Below are 13,939 nucleotides of genomic sequence, written 5' to 3'. Positions count from 1 at the left end.
TTTCACTTCATCTTACTTATTCCATAATAGGTGGAAGTCTTCAATACCCTTCATGAACTGTGAAGTCGCCTCATGGTTTTCACCCCAAATGATCTCAGCCTCATGAAATTGGTGCTGTCTAATAGATCAAAATACTGTGATCACTTCAGAGAGGCCTTGAGGAGTAGAATGGGGAGAGGAGACATCCACTGCAAATTCTTTTTGTTCTCCATTTCAGCCTTAAGTCTAAGTTCAGAATAATAGCATCCTGTCTTCCTATTTTAGTGGCAGAGGCCAGTTCTGAATCATCAAAGGCAATCCCCAAGTTTGCAGCCTGCTGGCACTTGAAACCTCATTAATTTTTTGTCAGTACAAGCTCTTCACTGGCACAAGCAGGAAGTCTGTCTGTCTGTCTGTCTATCTATCTATCTATCTATCTAATGCAATATACATAAAATATACATATACATGTATACTATATATAGTTGTAAGAGTATGAGAACCAGACAACAAAGAAAAGAACAGGTTAAATGTAACAAAAATATGCTGGAAATGTTGGAGAGATATATGTCCTCTGCATGTCAAAGACTGCAATATCCTGAAAGACAACAGCCTTTCCAATCCTATTTAACCTCTAGCAAGTAAAAAAGAGGAACTCAAGCGTGACTCGTGCAGGTGAATTAAACCATGAGCCAGGGTCTGTTCCATAATAAAAGTGAATAGTGAAAGGACAAGTACTGGAGAAGGGGCAAACAAAGACTGTTTGAAGTCTCCAATGTGTTTTTTTTTTCGGAGGCAGATGCTGGTTCTTCCTGAAGTACAGGATCATTTGGAGTGCTGGCAAGAGGCTGAGAGCTCACAGCTTCCTGATTGTCCTCTTGACTCCTTGTAAAAGGGCTTGCCTTCTCAGGACCATTCTAATCTACAGCCAGAGCAGAAGAGGTACAGCTACCATGAGGGATGCTAAAGGAAGCTGTGAACTGATAAACTAAAGAAAGGGGGAAGGGTTCATTTGAGAATTTGCAAACAGATACCTGAGAACAGAGTTAAATGTAAAGCCTCCTTGGGTCACATTGCACTCTGCAACTGGCAGGTAGCTTTGCACTCAAGCAGGAGGCACATATGGTCAGTGCTTTCCTTAAGGGGTGTCTGACACCCTCTGCATTTGTTCTTGCTTCAATCTTTCGAGTTTATCTAAGAGAAGGGAAGGGGCATGTGTGAGATCATGTGCTGACACAGGCAGGGGCTAAATCCCACTTGACTGTGTCACTCATACCAATACCGGTGATAATACAGCGAGCATGATCAGGCAGCATTGGCCCCACCACATGCAGGCATGCTGGTGGCCCCACAGAAAGCGAAGATGAGGGTGTATGAAAACCGAAGGGTACAAACAGGGAGAAACGGCTAACTAGCAGAAACAGGGACTGTGGAGTGGGAAAGTGAAATTCTGCTTGTGTGCACGCGCATGGGTAATGGGTTGCACATGTGCAGTCTGCTCTGCTCTGCATGTGAGGGAGATATTGGCCTGAGCCTTCAGCATTTTGAATGACTTTTTTCTGCTTTTGCCAGCATGGGAAGGCTGCCTCACACTGCTCACCACAATGCTCTCCCCCTCTCTTGCTGGTCAAGTGATGCTGCTAATGTTTCAGCTGCATCCATCTAACCAATGTGAGTATTTAAAGCTGTTAAATTGATGGGCTAAGTAAATGGGATTAGCTCTGTGTGCCCAAGGGGGAGCGCCACTGCTTGCACAGACTGATAGGAAGACAAGAGGGAAGGCTGATGAAGAGAAGATTGCTTTCAAGCCTACAAGAATATGCTATATGGGAGGTACACAGATAGCTTCCAATCTGCTGGTGATTGGATTAGACATGCTCTTAAATGTGAAGAGCCTATACAAGTCTGAGGCTTAGCTGGTGCCGGTCTGTTGAGGACCTGCAGAGGTACTCCTGTAAGAATTGCTGCCACCCCAGCAGGCTTTGGAGGTGTCTCACTGTCAGGGGACAGAAAGCTCCCGCTGCTGGGCCCTGTCTCACCCACCGTCTGAGGCATCAGATCTTTAACCCATTACCAGTGAAAGCTGAGATCCTCTGCCTCCATCTGTTCACATGACATGGCTTTACAATTGGCTATGCAACATACCAAAGGAAAGCGTGAAGTTATCTCTCGCTGCATGGTAGAAGGAAATCTCCCTCTCCCTCTCTTTCTCCTCTCTCTATCTCTCTCTCTCTCTCTTTTTTTTTTTTTTCCAGATGAAGAATTTGAACGTCTTTCATGGTCTGTCTAAAACATAAAGTGGGTTTTTGACACATTTTTTGAAGCCATGATTGTCTGGGCATTGATTATTGTCACTAATAACAATGTGAGCCAAGAGCTTTACCTTTTCCCTAAGCTTTACTAAAATCTCCCAGAACTTTGACTGCTTTTTTTATGAAGTCAGTTTCAGAAGCAAAACAGTAATAAAAAAGGTTACACCTGGCCCATTCTGTAGGATACCATGAACAGTTTTGGGTGGCACATTTTTTAGGTTTATAGAAAAATAACTGAATATTTTTAATTTGGGGCAGAAAAAAAAAATCTGATCAAAACTGTTTAGTCTGCTGAGTGGAGAAAAAATAAAAATAATCTTCCAGCTGCAAATCTTTCACACAATGCACAACTGTGATAAGTGGGTTTTATTGCATGGATATTATCCTTTACTGATTGTCTAGTCAAAGAGAAAATATTGGTGAGGAAAACCTTGTTTAACACATATTTTGACAGTGATTAGGAAAAAAACACTCTGATTTCCATGTGTTCATTCTTAGTTAAACACTGTCATTGTTTTTGAAGCAGATGCTTGCCCTGATATTCTTTAAAGGTAAGAGTTATACATCTTTATTTTCTTTTCTTTTTCCTTATTTTTGTTTGTTCTGGCTGGAAATTGCAATATCTCACCTGGGAGGTCTAAACTGCAACAATTATTTGGATCAGCAGAAAGAGCTCAGAATAATACAGGAAGGACCATGACCTCTGTAGTTCATTGAACAAGTTAGTCCCACTGCAGCCAGGGAGAAAAAGGAACAAAGAATTGATTTGACCTCAAGGAGTGAGTTATGGAGCAAGAAGCTAAGCCCAGATGTCAGTACCAAATTCTAACCTACTGCTCTAGTTACTCATCCTGGGTTACAAGCAGCTGAATGCACGAGGCAGGTAGAGCAATGTGTTATGGGTAAAGCCAAACTGAAGTGCAGCATTTCTCTCTGTGGGAAAGGGCTGGGCTTTCTTATCATCACTGGAAAGCTGACTGAGAAATACATCTAGACTTTAGGGAGATATTCATGTGAGAATACTACCTAGCTATGTACATAAATAAATGTGATATGATCTATAAAATGAGATGTGATCTATTGAATAGGATGTGATATATAAAAAACATGCTACTAGAAATAATATAATAAATAGAATGTGAGAACTTCCAATTTTAAAGTTTCCTGAGTGGCCTGGAACAAAAACAACACTCCACTCTACTCCACCACTACCCACTAGCAATCACATCACAGTGAACCCTCTCAGATAAGGGATACAGGAAAGAAAGAAGCTGGCTTGGATGCCCCCCAGGCCCATGGCAGCTGGGGAGGTGACACTAGAACCTCTCAGCTGTAGAGACCAAGTTTCATCTTGCTGCCCTAAGGATGAAGGGCTCATTTTTTGTGTCCATGGCTAACAAATGTTGCCCCAGAAATTACTTTGTGCTGAATGACAGATGCACTTTCTTAAATAAGTCAGTAATTTACAAAAAAGAAGAGGAAAAGATGTTCATCTGAGCCCTGTGTGCAGTACCCTGTGTACACCAATTCGTGTTAGATGCCCTGTTTCCACCCCACGTGGATGCCTGGACCTTCCAGGATCACTGTGCTGGAGTAGAAGGGAAGGTAGAAAGGCAGGGAGCACCAATCCATCAATCAAAACACAGGGCCTTAATTCTCATCACAGACCAACTTTAGAGCAGTAGAACTGGGCTCAGCTCATCTCTTGCTCCTGCTTTATGGCTAAACCTGAATCCAACCTAACATGTTTTATTTTCCCAGACATGGTCATTTCATGTTATAACACTTCAGGCCCATTGCTCACTGTAACTACAGGTTGAATCTAGGTGTGCCATGGTCAACGGTAGATTGATGGTAGCGCTGTCAGGAAAAGCTTGTCTCTTGAGGCTTCTCCACTGATTAGGTCTCTGTTTCTGAGATCATGAATTATCTCCCCGGTAATTCAGGAGCTGTGGTGATGACATGTTTTGCTGTGCTGTTTTCCCGTTAGGCATGGAGGTACCTCTAATGTTCCTGATTGTATTAACTTGTGCTTGAAATTGAATGCAGCCATCTAAGCATTCCTCCTCCTTTCCTAGGGGCTTGTGTATATCTGATACCCACTGCCATTTCTCTTTATTTTCTTCCTTATTCTTCTCCTAGGGCAATTTCTCAGTCACCACCTTCATACCATTTCTCTGGCAGTCTCCACCATTTAGACACATCAGCTGCATTTACTCCCTTTTAATTCAGCACCTCCAGCCCTACAATTGTGGCCAAATTCCCAGACCGCTTACACTGTGTTGTGCGTTGAAGCATATTTGGGGATCAAATGAGGCCTCTAGTCAAAACCTGAAGCTTTACACTGTCTGTCCTCCAGGGAGGAAGCAGAATGGAGCAGCACCTCAGCTCTCCCAACCTAGGATCACAGCTCTCAACCTCATGCCCTAGAGCTGTGTCCTGTGCCATTGAACCACTACGTACATCAGGCTTTTTCAAATTTTCTGCGTAGCAGGCAATGACAAACCTCACCTTCTTCTGAAGAATAACTGGGTATTAACATATATTCTTCACATGAGATGAAATTCTCCTCCTTCCCCACCATCCTACCATGTTTAATTTTAATTGATTAGCTATTAGAACTGAATACAGAAAATTGATACTTTCTGCACAAACTTGTGTTTCTAAGCACACTTAGTCTTGTTCTTCACAACTCAAAATAGTTTTTAGCAGGTCCTTTACCCTCTAAAAATTCTTGTTCACATCCACCCCCATCTTTATTCAGCTGACTTTTACATTTCTTAAAGTCAGAAATTAGATCCTACAACTGTCTTTGGTGGCCTTTTGTAGGTTTATTAGCTTACTTATACTTTCCTCCCCAAAAGCGGATTCTTATCACAACTTTCTAATACATCTTTCTCTTTCTCTCTTACAAAGGTACCTGTGCAATTTGCTCCAAGGAGAACCAGATTTCTGAATCCACTGCAGTGATTCATCTCTATCATTACAAGACTCTCCTTAAAGGGAAATGTCCTTGGTTATTCCCACGGAAAGCTTTCCTACCATGGGGCAACATTTGGAAGTCTCCAGAAACTCATCTCAGTGCTCTATAATCTACATCTTAACACATGCTTGTGAATCTACCTACTTCAATAGCAAATTAACTTTTTGGAAAGGAATCCATTGGGGGTGGGGGGAGGCAGTCAATGGCATTGTTTGCTAAATTTTCCCTCTGGCCATGGCAGCCCAGGGAGTGGCTTGTACTAAACCACAGCCCACGCGTACATTTGGCAGCAATCCTGTGGATTTACAGGATTCCTTCTAGATTTCTTCTTGCTGTTCAAACACCCTCCAGAGTATGTCACTGTGGGCCTCCTTAGTTCTTTAAGACTATTTATAGTGTTAAGAATAACTCTATGTAGACACAGAACTGCATTCAACCACATGGCAATAGGCAGCAAAACTACTCTGTCTTTGGAAATGAGGGCAGTTTGTGAGTCTACTGAAGTTTAACGCTGCTGAGCAGACAGGAGACATCCAGGGTAGACATGGCTACTATAACACTAGGATCACTGCAAGCAGTTTTCCCACTGTTGTCTGGCTGCTCCGGTAGGAAGCCATTGGAAGTAGGAAGTGCATTGTGCTCAAAGAACAGCGTGATAGGTAGTTGATGTATCAGAGAGTTGAGAACAAAGGATTTCTGGATTAATATAAACTCGTACATTGACTCCCATGACCTTGACCCTTATTACATTTTTGCCTATGTTTACTTGTCTGTGTTATAAGCATAATATTTATCTACCTTATCCCATCACTGTAATGTTTCATTGGATAAGGTCTGCACAATGTCATGTAACTGCAGGTTATTGCAGGATGGAGGTGGGAGACAGTAAAATGCCATTGAGATCAAAGAGAACAAGTGGCCAGTCTCACTAGTGGTAAGCTGGCAGGGTAACTGCTGATTCATGTCTGTTGAAAATCTGACCTCAATGAAACAAAGGTGAAGAGTGGCAGAAAAGGAATAAAGGAAAGCAGGATTCCTTCAAGGGAAGGAGATGACCATGTTCAGATTGAATAATAAATAAATAAATAAACAAACAAACAAACAATATATTTACTTACCAGAAAAATAAAAGAGGAAAAGAAAGAAAGAAATGGAGAGGAAGAAGAAAAACCTCAAGCTTCAGAAAACTATCAGGAGATAGCACGGATAGCTTAGAAACAGAAGACATGAGAAATAGGGAAATGGTGGAAAGTAATTAGCTACAAAAGACATTTCTGACTGATGGTCCTTCAGAGCAGGAATTGTTTTGTATTGTCCTTGTATAATGTCTTATGCAGCAGGGTCATGTTCTGACTTGGCTCTCCAATAATAACACAGTGCAAATGAAATAATAATTGTCTTCTAACATTCAGTAGCCACATCACCTAATTGTAATCACTGACAGAATAATATTTACGGTAATTTATCTTATTTATACATGTGATTTTTGTCCCTTAACAGCTGTCCTGTCATCACAGATGCTGAGAAAGATCTTGAATGACTGCTTCATTCTCTGTTGTCCATTTAATAAGTAGACACACTAAATTTTATTATCAAATCATTAGGGAAAAAGAGTCAAAATGCCTTCAGAAAGTGCACGTGACCTTCTAATTACCAGGAATCAAACTAACTACTGGATTGAAAGCATACTTGGTGCAATTGCCCCTTTAAACTTCAGGGTTTCTTGAAATGATAGTGGTAACATTACATAAATACTGAAATAATTTTTTCCAGTGTTTACTGAGGTGAAAAAAAAAAAAAAAGGTAATGCATTTTGGAGAGCTGCATCACTCTGGAAGTGTTTCCTTTCAATGAACATTCCAGAGACCTTACTTCCTCCTGACACTTAGACAAGATTCTGGAGTAAGGGAAAGACACATGCAGTAAGAATTCAAAAATGTTTGCCCGATTTTAAAAAGCCACTTACGTGTCCAAATTCAACTGACACCACTAGCGCAATTCTAATGCATCTCCCACTGGTCTCAAATTAATCCTAACAGAAAAAAAGAGCAGATTTCAGATAACATTTACCATTTTTCAGAATCCCATTCTGCATCACTCCTAAGATGAGAACAATGTGACTTAACTCAGCCACCTACACCTACCTGCACACAGATGTTCCAGGTATTGAGAAAAGCTATAGGGCCAAATTTATGAGGGTACTTAATCCGCTAGGTCACTGCTGTTAGAAATCTGCACCTGAGTGAATCAGACTTTACTCAGGCAGTTATTCTTTAACAGTAATTCAAATGCATCAACAGAACAAGTTGGTTTATCTTTTTGTTAGGCTGTGACCCACTAAAACAATTACACATTTCATCATTAAGAAGGAATATATACCTATTACTTTCAATAGTAGTAGCCACAGGATATGTTGTTTTATGGCATCTTCTATTCATAAAGCTGTTTCATTGTCCAGTACCACCACCTGGAGAATGAGAATTATTCACATTACATAATTAAGAAAACTGTCTCCAAGCAGGATTAAATTACTGCTGTAGTATGTGCAAAGTATTTAAGAGAGGTGTGGAACTCTTGGACTGTTAAACTTGCTCATTATAATCCCAGGCAAACTTGTCCTAAAATTCCTTCCTGTAACTCATCAAGCACCATCTTAATTAAACATCTCAGAGTTTTCTGCCACCATGCCTTCAATGTGGCGGAGCCCTAAACTGTAAAGCATATTTATATGTTTTTATATATGGTTTGGCTTAAGCACAAAATTAAATCATTTGGTGAGCTGGGTTTCAGGTTTCCTGCCATGTCTTTGGGAAGGGTAGGCATTCAAGCAGTACTGCCTCCACTTCGCTTAGAAATGCTGCTTCCTCGAGGTGACCTTGGTGGGAGGCATTGCTCTCCACTGGCCAGACCAGCTCCCTGAAAGGCAGGAGGCACAGCAGAGCTTTGCTGAGTACCCCCAGATGTTGTTGAGTCACCCTTCACTCACTGTGTGGATCCCTGCCAACTGGCCACCTGAACTGCTCAGGCATTTTGCTAGCCAGGCACTGCTGCCTCCTGCATCTCAGCATTCACATACCAAGCTGTTTGCAAGCATGTGAGTAATGCATGGCATTCCTCTGGTTAGTCCTCCCAACCCCACCCCCCCAGTTTGCTGGAACTGAACTGACACTGAAAGCTTTTGCAGTAGGAAGAAATCCTTGGAGATCCTCATAGAGGTTCCTTTGGCTCAGTGCTGTTAAGAACAAAGGGGCTGAGTGCTATTTCTATTCCTGGCAGGGCCCCAGATTTGTGCAACATAAAGCAAGTCACTTAAGCTTTCCATACATTTTTTTCCCTTTGGGTGAATTCAGACAAAGTATCTCACTGTAGTATTGGGAATTCTGTGCTTTAATATCAGGGCAGTGCTTCAGACTCTTCTGAAGGCTGCCACCGAAACATGAGCTGCTTCCCGTATCGTGAGTTATGGGAGACTCAACATGGCTCATGGGTAGAGCACCACCTTCCCAGTACTTCTCAGAAGCGATTCTGGTGCAAAAACAGTGAAAACTGAGATCAGAACTTGGTGTATCATGTTTTCTCTTCCTTCTCCTGAGATGACATTAAACAGCAGCACTCCAGATTGTTCTGTCTTCTTGCCACTGCTGGAGTCCCTGTGGTTTTTAATCTTCAAGAAATATTCCTCACTCCTCATGCAACCATGCAACTCCCAGGGTAGATTTTTAGATGTATTCCAGTTACCTACATGTGCCTAAATGTCTTCAAATTCCTCTACTTCTCAGTATGTCCAGGTCCCCTGAAGTCTAATGTGTTCAAGTTTACAGTATGCAGGAGTCTTTGGTTAAATGAGGAACCCATGTCTGCTCACAAATCCTACTAATATGCAACACTCTGGTGCCTGTCACAGAACTGCCCATCTCCTGCTCCTCAAATCCTCACTTGCCTATTCATGTAAAGCCCCAAACTGCATTTATTTCCTTCTGCTATATCACAGTGGAAACTCATGTTTATTTTTCTCCCTGGAGTCCCTCAGGATTGAATGCTTTTCGAGTTTCATTCTCCCACTAAACAGTTAGATTTCTGAGTATTTTCTCCCAGATGTAGGACAAGCTTCTTTTCTACTAATCATACTTCCAGCTCTTGCTGCACTCTGTCCATACCCATCACTGTAAAGTTGTATAATCTGCCGAAATTTTGATCTTCTTACTCATATCATCTAGCAATTACTTGCAGAAGATGTAGCTCAAAGCTGTCTTTGCACATCCATTCTGCACTGTAAGAGGCACCAGCACAGCCTTGCAGTACTGCTTATCCACACACACTCCTTTACAGATACAGACACAACCAATTTTAAGAGCAGACCCTCTCTGACCCTTATCTGACTCTGGTATATTCTAAGTACGACCCCTTGCACAACAATTTTCAGTTCCCTGTGTGTATCTGTCTACCTAGTCAGACTGAATTTAGTTTTCACATCACTTCCAATACAAACACCATTTCAAGGCTCTGTCTCTCCTACATCTTTGTTCACTAGTTATGTGGGCAGGTTTGGGCAGGTTTATCTAAAAGACTGAGGTTTTTTTAATTGTACTTTAATTACGTGAGTTTCATGCTCTTTTAAAGCACTCAGTTGGGTGAGACTTTTGTTGGGATTCATTAAAGGAGAAATAAGGCCATACACATTTTTGTAGCTAGCCAAAATGCACAGGGGCTGGTTTTATGAGTAGATGTTCTCACTGGAACAGGCGGCGGGACAGAAAGAGCATACTTGAGCTCCACAGCATTCTGGCTTTTATAAACTGAGGGTCAAAACTTGAGGGGTCCTCAGAAATGAACAGTCTGTGCCATTTCCTTGAGGCAACACTCACAGGTCAGTTCTCCCTTCCCATATGTGAGTGCACGTCAGGCACCATGGCTCATTTTATGACCTGCAAAGTGACTGCATGCCTCAGTATGGAAGGGCAGGGGGTCAAGCCCTTAGTCCAACCCTGGCCAGCTGGCAACCCTTGTGATTCAGGTAGCCTGTGGGAAAGCTTGTACAGCCCACAGGGACTAGGTCTCTGACCCCTTTTCCTTTCTTGCTTTTTGTTGAACAGGTTCTCTCCCATCTCCCCACAGGTCTCTAGCACAGTCCAGGCAGGCCCTCATACAATTGGCAGGCTCTGATCCAAGTACAGTGAGTGAGTGACACAGAGCATCTTGCATCTGACTGCACAAAGGAGCCAGCAACAATTTACATAGAACAAGTTGGACCAGAGAACTTTCATCTCAACACAGCTGTCCTTGTCCAAGGTGAGGTGGATTACCTTCACTCACCCTGTGTAGTTCTTAAATGCTGCATCTTTCTTGCATAGGCAACATCCTTATGATAGAGGTACTTTCATACATTTTTGCTTGAAATGGCATGAAGATGGTTTGTGGAGACTCGTTTTCAGATCCCTCTCAAAGCGTTTGCCACATTATTTGCTTTCAGTAAGAGCTTTCAGCTCTTCTTAACTTCCCTATTCCCCCTGTACAATTTGTCCTGTCAGATGAGATGATGCAGGATGTGGTTCCAGCCTGCATGTCTCCAAAATGCAAGACAGATCCATCAGCTCTTTTCAGACATACTCCAACTTCTGCAGGAGCATCAGTAGGAATGTTGGGTTAAGGTATTTACAGCAAACAAATGAAAGTGTTTGGAGGAACGAAATCAGGGTTCATTTGAGACAGGCTTTTAAGGTACGAATACAGGAACAGAGATAAATTTGCAGTGCAGCTCTTCCTCTGCAGCAAACACACATGTGCATGCTTTCTCTGTTCAGTGAAAAAGCAGCAAAGCTGCATTGCCATCCCAGGGGGTTGTGCTGGGGTAAAAATCTGGCCTCAGGTAGTTACTGCTGAAGCACTTGGAACTCACCCTCCACCCCCTGCCTGGGGTAACCGCTTTCCCCCACAAGAACCCCTATTCTCCCTGTGCCGGTCCGTCCTGCCCTTGCATACTCAAAGGCAGTGTGGGGCTCGTAGAGATCCTCGCAAAGCTTGGCAAAGCCGCGCAACAGGGAGGAGAGGAAGAGGAGGAGGAGGAAGAGGAGGAGGAGGAATAGTCCCCGGGAGGGACGCCCAGCAGGCGGTGACACCCAGCAGAGGGCAGCCATGCCCACGCTAATGTAGCTCCTGCTCGCAAATCGTGGCCCTTATGAACCCTATCCCCCCCCCCCCCGAAAAAAAAAATAAAAAAATAAAAAAAACACTGCCTGTAGGCTGGCAAGGAACCTGCGCACCTAAACCTGCTCTCCTTTGCTCTGCAGCTGTAAGGGAGCCGTACGACCACCTAAGCTGTTAGGTCTGCTTGTGCTTGCCCACCCCTCACTGTGGGACCTCCTGCCATTTAAATAGCCACGCACAAGAAAGCTCTGGGATGAGGAAACACAGTGGGAGCATTTCTGAATGCCGTTCCCATTCAGGGGAAATTGGTTTTCTCAGAGAAGAAATAAAACCATGACCTAGTGGTTAATGTACACGCAGAGGAGTCAAGAAGTCAATTCTTATGTGGTTTGAACTGGTTCATTCATATCTAATTTAAACAGAAAGGGGAGGGTGGCTCATTTTCTGCTCAGTTAATCAAGAGACTGCAGAAGCTACTTCTTTTCCTCTGGGGATATTGATAAATGCTGGATTCACCCCCATTGAACTAAATTGGTTAAATTGTACCCTTCCATTTAAAGTAATTTTAAGAGACCCTTAGGTAAAATGGCCGAGGCAGCAGTGCTAAATCCCTGAAGCTTAAGTCCATTTGAAATATGATTCCAGCCCTGAACCACACCTGATTCCAAACCTCAAGCCTCTGTTGTGTTCCATTATAGACAATTGGCCTGGCACTTACTGGTATATTACATATGAATATCGTAATATGCAAAACTTGACTAGAGATGACCCCGATATGTTTTTCTAGAACTGAAATTATCCCTACTGATGTCCAGGACTTCAGAGGTCTCTGTTGACCTGAATTATTCTGTGATTTTCTGACTGTATGGCCCACATCCTACCATTCATATACACTATCTATATTGTGCAGGAAAGAGCTAGTGAGAATGACCTTCAGCCATTCCAAACACTTGTGCTGTGTCTCCCCATGCTTACAGTGCAGCCAAGGAACTGTTGAAGACCCCTTCTCAGCCTAACAACTCTGTTAATACAATGTTTAAGAAGTTCCTTTTGGGGTAAGGCAAAGGGAGCACAAGGGAAGAGCAGATCAACAGATCCTCTTAGGATTTTCAGGGGATCTGTAATAGAAGAAGAAGGAGCACACGACCCACACTGTCCCAAAGTATATAAGCACGCTCATCCCCTCAGTGAGACTACTCACAGTGCTTAAAGCTAAGCACAGGCTTAGGTATTTAGCTGGATTAGAACCATATGTCATATTCTAAGTGTGGATCTTGGAGTGTTTCTACAATCCTTAAAGAATGACTTGTCATGACAGCCAGGTAAGCATTAGTTTCCTCTTGACAGAAGCAGGAATAATTAAGATCTGTCTTGTGGTCTTTTAACTGCAATCTACCTTTCCTTAGAAACTATAACCTGGAATAATAAATGTTTAATTATAGGTAAAACATTGTGTTTACAAAAATTATATGAACATTTGTAGGTCATGGAGTACCCAATAACTTGTCCATTTTCTTCTATTAATATCAGCTGGTTTTATAAAGGATATTTTTTTTTCCCTATAAACCTGACCTCACTTATAAGGACAATCACATGCAAAGCAGCAGAAGTGATCAGTAGACCAAAGTAAACTGATTAAATGAACTGATGAAAACTGGGTTCTAAATTCCACTATATTTTCTTAAAAGCTCCTCCTCTTGGAGGTATATGTGAACAGCTTACTGTGAGTTGTTATAGAATCACAGGACCTTATTCTCCTTTCACATCAGAGTAATTCTGAAGTAATTCCATTAAAGTGAGCAGAGTTACACTGATGTGAGATCACAATCAGTTAGAAATGGAAAATTCCTAATAGCTTATCCAGTTCATAACCCTAGGGCTAGAGTACAGTTACTCCTTGCACTAAAACCGTGTTTAATTCCTTAAAATATGAATAGTGGAAAATGGTGTTTGGGAGATGTTTTGGTCATTTGGTGGGGTTTCTTTGATTCCTCATCCACTTATTCTCTTGGGAAAATTCTTGGTTTTGACTGAAAGCCAAAACCTCAACTACATTGCCCAATAAATGAAATACAAAATGAGGTAGATTGGCCATATTATAACAATGTAATTCTGAATGCCTTGTGTGCCCTTTCTCCACTACTGGTTGTAGATCACGATTAGACTAGTGATACATGGTGGTTTAAGAGAAGTTATTGTGAAGGGAAAGCAACATGGCAATCCTAGACATCTTGGTGTATCTACGGTAGAATTTCTCATATGCTTTGTTAGAACAAAAGTTGCACGGAATGCATTATTTTGTTAGAGACACTTGTGTATTTCAGTGAAGTGTCTAAATATTCTGAAGCATGAAGGTGGTTTTCACCAAGTCCACTCTGCTTGAAATTCCTCTTCCTCCTGAAGAGTAATCTCAACAGAAACATTTTAACCAGACCTCATAGTGAAGTCATTTCAAACAGAAGAGAAACTCTCAGTTACATCTTAGGATTGATTATACATAGCTATTTCATTACTTTCATAC

At 42.0% G+C, this 13,939-nt stretch overlaps 1 long non-coding RNA gene across 2 annotated transcripts; it reads left to right on the top strand.

Annotated features, from left to right (window-relative positions):
• The first annotated feature begins 779 nt into the window (after positions 1 to 779).
• On the top strand, positions 780 to 10,554 carry LOC118247635 (uncharacterized). 2 transcript variants are annotated; one of them, XR_004778512.2, is made up of 4 exons: positions 780 to 921; positions 1,552 to 1,650; positions 2,790 to 2,842; positions 10,390 to 10,554. It is a non-coding gene; the product is annotated as an uncharacterized LOC118247635 (long non-coding RNA). The 2 variants fall into 2 exon arrangements; XR_004778513.2 differs by lacking the exon at positions 10,390 to 10,554 and adding an exon at positions 5,208 to 6,506.
• The last annotated feature ends 3,385 nt before the right edge of the window (positions 10,555 to 13,939 follow it).

Source organism: Cygnus atratus, chromosome 1, assembly GCF_013377495.2.
Source record: "Cygnus atratus isolate AKBS03 ecotype Queensland, Australia chromosome 1, CAtr_DNAZoo_HiC_assembly, whole genome shotgun sequence".
Lineage (NCBI taxonomy): Eukaryota > Metazoa > Chordata > Aves > Anseriformes > Anatidae > Cygnus > Cygnus atratus.
The sequence above is the reverse complement of the archived record's forward strand: the minus strand, read 5'-3'. Positions and strand labels throughout refer to the sequence as shown.